General features: G+C 31.8%; 1 protein-coding gene across 2 annotated transcripts in view; it reads right to left on the reverse strand.

Moving 5' to 3' along the window:
• LOC124357665 (acetylcholinesterase-like) overlaps window positions 1-7,111 on the reverse strand; it is a 34,286-nt gene extending 27,175 nt beyond the window's left edge. Inside the window, exon 1 of one of the 2 annotated variants that reach the window (XM_046809646.1) lies at window positions 7,003-7,111. The gene's annotated coding sequence lies outside the window, so the exon portion shown is untranslated. The remainder of the gene's footprint in view (window positions 1-7,002) is intronic. The other variant, XM_046809647.1, reaches the window with a different exon arrangement.
• Window positions 7,112-7,672: the final 561 nt, after the last annotated feature.

The following is a 7,672-nucleotide window of genomic DNA, read 5'->3' on the forward strand; positions in this document are numbered from 1 at the left end:
TGTTGTTAAATTACCAGGTGACTTGTGTACTGTAATAAGTACAACATTTAATGGTTTGATTTCAATAAAAGATCCCTCAAAAATAAATTGTTCATTTAAGCTCCAATGATCAGATCTATGAATTACATCTAAATTAGTTTTGGTTAGAATACAAGATCTCCCTCTAGAATTATCTCTAAAAAATCCATCAGCAAATTTAAAACCAATTACTTTGTTTAGATAATTTGGATTATATTTATTAATTTTGAGCTCATTTAGACATATCACTTGAAAATCAAAAGCGCAATTTATTAAAACAATTCCAGTTCAAAATTTTTTTTATACCCTGAATGTTATATTGAATCAAGCCAGAAACCTTACTAACAATATTTGTAGTACTTTTGCTCAACATTACTTCCTTCTTTCTGAAAGTTTGCTTTGTTGTAAAAAATATTCACTATTGTCTAACCTAGGACTACATTCTACATATGTTTGAAGAGTTCCATCTAAATGTAGTGGTAATTCAGGAGTAGAATACGTAAGACCAGTTTCTTCATAGCAGTCATTGGCCATTGACAAGTCCATACTTGATGAATGCAGAGTAGTCTGATGATCATATCCGTTAAAAGTAGGTATTTGAAACTGAGAAAATGTGGTTTCTTCAGCCTGACACATGAAACACTCCTCGATGCTCTTCACAAAGTTATTGTGAGAGATTCCTCTAAAAACCCGAATAGAATGTCCATTGTACGTGATAACCTGGACTTCAGCTGCTGTTATCTTGTGGAATTGGAACAAGTTTTTGGCAAAGTGTTCTAGTGGAACGCCATCTCTCACACAACCCATTGGTGACCATATTAGTTGCTTGAGACCTCTTTGATTGAAGTCATTAGTGACATTTTTGAAGGTTGTGTCATAATCCTTTAGGATTGGTTTTGAGTTGTAAGTATGCTTTGCCACCAGTCCAGAAATGGATGCTACTTTGGTTTTTTGAAGGCTCAAATCAGTATCAATAAATTCAAAGATCAGAGGGTTGTTAGTGCTTTTTGAATATAGCTGCTACACCTGCAATCATGTTTCTGTCACTATCAATGTCTGCAGAGATACAGTGAGCAAATCCTATATTCTCATCTGCTTTTAGTTGGTGAATGATATAATCCATGTTTGTCTCAACCACACTGATATGCTTGTTTGTTTAAGGAGGATAACCCTTTTTTTCCCCGTGAAATGTGCCACTGTGCATTGCAGTCTCAGAACTGTTTTCACCAGTTTGTAAGGCAGTTGTCTACAGATGACTTGTGGCACAGGTGGATATCCCTCACACTTTTAACTATCATTTACCTAATTTTGGTCTTATTCTTGTTAGCAAAGAGGAGGCCATGTACAGTATAATAGTGTCTTGGCAAATCGTCGATTTGCTGTTAATTGACCATATTAACATATGATCAAACTCATAAATGCAATCACAATTTTTCTGTTTAAATAGGCAATTTTATCATCCAACTCAGGTTTATCATGCCTTAATGTCAAAGATGATAATAATAGTTTTGTGTGTTTATTATTGTTTAGCAGGTTCTCAAGATCTTCCATGAACCAGTTCTATACTCCTCTCCTCAACATCATTGGTTTCACCAATGACTACAATAGTATCCTCTGAACATCATGGATTACCTGCCCTAATTTTGCACTAGGCCTAACAACTGCAAACACATTTTCATCTGATTTTTGTTGAATTTTATGACATAGGTTTTGCCCATGGCTGTCTGAGAAAACTACTAACTGATTTATATCCTGGTCTCTGGTCAAAAGATTTCTTTTAGTAGGCCTACTACTCTTGCATGTTGAATTTATTTTGTCTGCAGTTGTAGGAGTGTGAATATCACATATAAAGTCCATACTCCTCAGCGACATTCATCTCCACAGAGAAGGTGTGTAGTAATTGGAGTAGGATGTAGTGTTGTCATTCACCTATTTTTGAGGTTCTTTATTGCCTTCTTTTTATAGTGTCCATTATTGATTATTTGCTTTAAATTGAGAGTGTTTTAATGATTAATCATATGTAAGAAAACAGTACATACAGTTAGTACGTACATTGTTTTCATATTTAATTAAACTGTAGTTACCTTAAGGATCTGAAGGACTCAGATTCATATGTGTGTGAAAAGCTGACTACAAGGTTTAATGGTTATAGCTCATTTAAGATTGGCGTGCCATTTAATTTAAGTGAAGAACTGATGCATCCAAACTTGTGGGCCTGAGGGATGTATAATTGGAAAGTATAAGCCCCACAGGAATAAAACCGAGGCTATGGGAACACCTGGTTGATTTTTTAGCACAAAACACGTATGTAACCAAAGGGTCCTAGGTGCAGATATGAGTAGGCCATCACAGCCTATAGACTTGGACTATAAATCTAAGGACAGTGTAAATATATTGTACATTGGAATGTGCAGGGTTTTTCTTGGAAAGAGAGATGAAGCTAATTTGTTGGCAATGAAATTTAATACAGACATGTTGTGTGTTTGTGAACATTGGTTGAGCAGTGATGAACTGATGGAGGTGTGGTCTACCAGATTTTAAATTGATCAGCGCATTTTGTAGATCTTCGGGCCAAAGAGGGGGCACTGCAATATTTTTAAGATCCAGATGGGCTGGGCGAGGAGATGACTTTTTTTAACAGAACTGTCTAGTCAATATATCTGTGAAGTAGGCTGCCGTATTTATAAAGGAGATTAACCTAGTTTGTATCGAAATATATAGAGTTCCTGACGGTCAGAACTTTGACAATTTTATTGAGCACATGTATGAATTGTTGAGTAATTTTTATGAATAGTAATAAGAATAAGGCATCAATTATGCTGTGTGTGGCGATTTTAATATTGATATTTTTAGTCAATGACTCTAGGAAAGCTAAGTTTTTTAGATTTACTTTTAGGTTTTAACCTTTGGACAACCAATTCTGATGTAACTAGGCCTAGTACGAATTTTGTGGATGGCGGATCATGTATGACAAACATTGCCACTACTGTACATTTTGACAGAATTGAGAATGCTGCAGTGGAGCCTATGGTTATGTCAGACAATCATGCGATTGTTCTAAAATGCAAAATTGTTACCAAGGAAAGATAACGTTACCACTCATGTAAATAGTAGGCTAAACCAATGTAAATAGTTCTAAGCAAAAAGATTTTAAAATTGTCAGAACAATTGATTATATCAATTCATTGTATTTTGTCACTCTAATTAGTTAAAATTAACTGGTTGCATCTGTATGAGTTAAATAGCATAGATGATAAATTGACTATTTTTTAAATAAATTTATGAACATTGTGAATATTGCTTTTCCTATTAAGTATGTACCAGCTGTTAGGGATTATTGTAAACTTCCCTCTTGGTATAATACAGACCTCAAAGAACTTAAGGAAAGTTGTTTATATATGTATGCTCAGTATAAGTCTACAGGCATAACCTACTTTAAAGAATGTTATATGAAAATTAAAGAAGAAATATAAAAGCGATGTTAGAAGTTGTAAGCTACGTTTTAATTGTGAGAGGGTGTCATCTGCTAAAAATAAACCTAAATTATGTGGTCTATTATTAATGAAAATATAAGTAATAGTGATAGGTCTAAAAGTACAGAAGTTGGAAGTAGTCTAACAGCTTGTGATTTCAATAACTTTTTTGTGAATAGTGTAAATGATCTCATTGCTAATGTGCCTTTTTCTAGTCAGTCTATGTCATACACTATTTAAGTAAGTTAAGTTGTAATGTGTCTAACTGTGAATTTAGTATTACTGAAGTAAAGGTTGAACAGATGTATGATGCTATTAATTTGTTAAGTAATAGTTCATGTCTGGATGTGTATGGTTTTAATTCTGAGCTGTTGAAACTTGCTGCACCTTTTATTGCCGAAGCTCTAGCCTATCTCTTGAATCTTTGTATTAATAATGGTACATTTCCAAGGTGCCTTAAGCTGGCAAAGGTTATACCACTGTATAAAAAAGGTACACACGGAAAGAACATAAAGAGTTTTAGACCTGTCTCGATAATTCCAATTGTTTCAAAAGTGTTTGAGGTAATAATAAATAGGCAAGTAATTCAGTATTTTGAAAGTAACCTATTGTTATCAGATCAGTCAGTTTGGTTTTAGGCCTAAGAGAGGAACACTAAATGCTATTGTAAAAATTTATGAAGAACTGTATTCATGGTGCAGATGATAAAAAAGTGGTCATAGGCAAGTTCTTCGACATGTTCTAAAGCCTTCGACACAGTAAATCATGAAATTATTTGTTAGATAAACTTAAGTATTATGGTTTTGATGATCTGTCTTTACAATTTTTTAAATCATATCTCAAAGAGAGATATCAAATGGTTGCTTTTAATGAAGCTCTTCTCTAATCAACTCAATACAATGCAGTTACAGCAGGGTTCCACAAGGATCCATTTTGGGACCTGTATTATTTATAATTTATGTAAATGACCTGCCAGCCTCCATAAATAACAATGTGACAAGATCATACATGTTTGCAGAACGACCTAGCAATCTTACTGAATTGTAAAAAATCTTAATGTAGTAAATGATTCTCTACAAGTCGCTAACTCAATTGTGAATGATTGGTGTGCGGCGAACAGTCCTCTGTGTAAACCATGAGAAAACTCAGGAGATTAATTTTAATTTACAACATAAACCAAACCATGATAATGTAAAGTTTCTAGGTGTTCACCTCCAAGAGAATCTGAAATGGAACAGGCATATAGAAATTTTTATGTAAAAAATTAGCAAAAAGGCATTTTTTATGTTGTTAAGATTTGAGATTAATTGTAAATATTGAAACATTAACTGCAGTATACTATGCACACATCCAGAGTCATTTGTCCTATGGAGTTATTGTATGGGGCAATGATCCTAACACCAAAAGACTTTTGATATTGCAGAAGAGAGCTATTAGGATAATGTGTAATGTAAACAATAGAACCCATTGCAAACCTTTGTTTAGACAATTAGAGGTGTTGACTGTGCCTTTTATATTTGTTCTGGATGTATTACTGTATGTTAAAAATAACTTGCAGACAATAACAGTAAATAGCTCTATACATAATTACTTTACTAGAAATTGTTCTAATCTTAGAGTAAACTACTGTACCTACCATGTGTACCAAAAATAGTTTTGTAGAGATAGGTATTAAAATTTATAACATGTTACCAAATCATATTAAATGTCTAGATTTTATTAGGTTTAAGAAAGGCTTAAAAAATATCTTAGTAAATCTAGCAGCATACAGTTTAAGATGAAGTTATAGATCATATTGAAGCTAACATAGCCTAGTTATGAATATTTTTACTTTTATAATACAATTTGTTTTTGTATGTGATGAACGATGCCATGCATACCACATTTGTAACGGCAATAAAATTCTGATTCTGATTTTCAAGTTCCTTTTTTCCAATTCTAGTAATTTTATTATAGTCTTTTTGCTTTCAACCTCTTGTTTATCTATTTGTAATTCAGCTAGAAGTATTTTCATGTGGAAATCAGTTGTAACCTTATTACTGAAATTGTCTTTAATTTTTATCAACATAACTTATCATGCTTAGTTACATTAAAACATAAAACCAATATTTAACCTTGCCTTCGAAAGGCCTCACAAAAAATAAAAGTGTTAAATATTGGTTTTATGTTTTAATGTAACTAAGTTAACAGTAATCAATATAAGCTCCATCTACAACATAACTTGTAATGATTTTTTCGTCTGCATGTTTATTGTCTTCCAACAGTTTTATTTTTTGTTTGTTCTCTTTATTCAAATAAGATATTTCCTGAATATTCAAAATATGTAGTTTTCTTTCCTCTTCAAGTTGATAGATATTTTCTTTGCTATTTATCTCCTCTATATCTTAGAAAAATTACTTCTTTTTCATTTTCTTCCTTGTTTGCTTGGTTTTTTAAAATTTGGGTTTCATAATTATTCTTTATAGATTCTTATTTATCTTCAGTTAATAACCCATCTTCCATACTTTGTCTTAAGTTGATGAAGTTCTTACTTTAGTGCATTATTTTCCAGTAACAGCACCTGGCCAGCTTTTGCTGCTGTTGTCAATGACGTTTCCAAGTCTAACTCACCACTATTATTAAGGTTATTTATTTTAGATTCAAAGTGCATTAAATTATTCTCAAATCCAATAAAACCAGTGTTATTTTCATTTTTAGTGTTTCCTCTGCCTAATCCAAGGATTTTTTTAAAAGTAAGGTATCAATTTAATTTAATTTAAATAATTATTATTATATTATAAATATTTTTATATATAATTTTCTTTACAATATCCGATTTGGTTTGTAGCATACAAAGTTATATAAATAATGTGTTTTTTCCTCCCACTTATATTTCATTAATACATGCTGGCCAGTATGGACAGTCTTTAGTTTTGGCAAACACAATATCATTTATTTGGAACATGGTCAGAACGTACTTTTAAGTAACCAGAAGATACTTTTAACATGACTATTTTTTCAGGTATAATTCAGGTTTTATTCTTGGATTAATTGTTATCCCTAAGAATTTAGGTGCATTGCTTACTCTTATCATATGATTGTTGAAAGTAATTTGCGGGTAAAAATTTTCTTTAGATTAGTGTGTTTTAAAGACTATGATATTAGTTTTTTTCTACATTTATCAGAAAATGCTTTTTCATAAAATAACTGTTGAGGTGTATTAAATTCTCATTGACTATTTGAACAACCTCTTTCCCTATTGGTGCGGACACTGAAATTTACGTTATCTGTATAAACGGAGAATTTAATCAACTCATAAAATACTAGGAGGCTTTTTTAAATAACAGACAAATAACAGTGGACCTAGGATGGATCTCTGAGTAATTCTGTACATGGCTTCAGTTAATGAAGATGTTAAAATTTTGTATTATTGTAACTTGTCACTTCAGCAAACTGTTTTGGTTAAAAGTTAACATAATCAAAAATTGGAAACTGTAATGTTTGTAAAGTTATGTTAAAATTAAGAACGTACCTGTTGTTGTTTGTTGTAGGAGCGTTTTACATTTGGGGTTTTATCTAGTTCAATGATAACACTGTCTGCTATCAATGCACTGCAGCAATCAACAGTCAAGGACAGAGAATAATAAAACTTCTTGAGTGATAGAGATTGATGAAACACTTCCCTATTCACTCACTTTAGATAAACTAATAATTAAAAAAATAGCAAATCAACAAAAAACCTGAAATTTAATGTATAAATCAAAATATTTTTATTTACATTTTTTGGTGTTAAGTTAGCTGACTTGAATGTTGTCCTGATAGGGAATTTAAGTTTGTTCTAATATTCTGCCTATTAGTTTTTGTTGCATGTTTATGATTTTTGTTAATTCCTATAATACCTTTTATCCTGATAACTTTTAACACTTTTTATGTGTCAATAAAACAATGCAAGTGTACTTTTCAGTGGTTGTGCTTGCTTATGCATTGACAGATTTTGTTTTAAGAAGTATCATTGGAATCGTTGTAAAAATTAAAAAATGGTTAGCATTGTGTACATTTGCAACTAATACAAAAAATCTTATACCTTTCAACTAAAAAAAATTCTTTGTTGCTTCCAGGTTGTGCGTGGCAGATATTACTGAACTGGAGGGAGCTCTAAAAGTTATGATAGGAACACATTTTCTGGACTGTAACACCTTTCT

Source organism: Homalodisca vitripennis, chromosome 3, assembly GCF_021130785.1.
Source record: "Homalodisca vitripennis isolate AUS2020 chromosome 3, UT_GWSS_2.1, whole genome shotgun sequence".
Lineage (NCBI taxonomy): Eukaryota > Metazoa > Arthropoda > Insecta > Hemiptera > Cicadellidae > Homalodisca > Homalodisca vitripennis.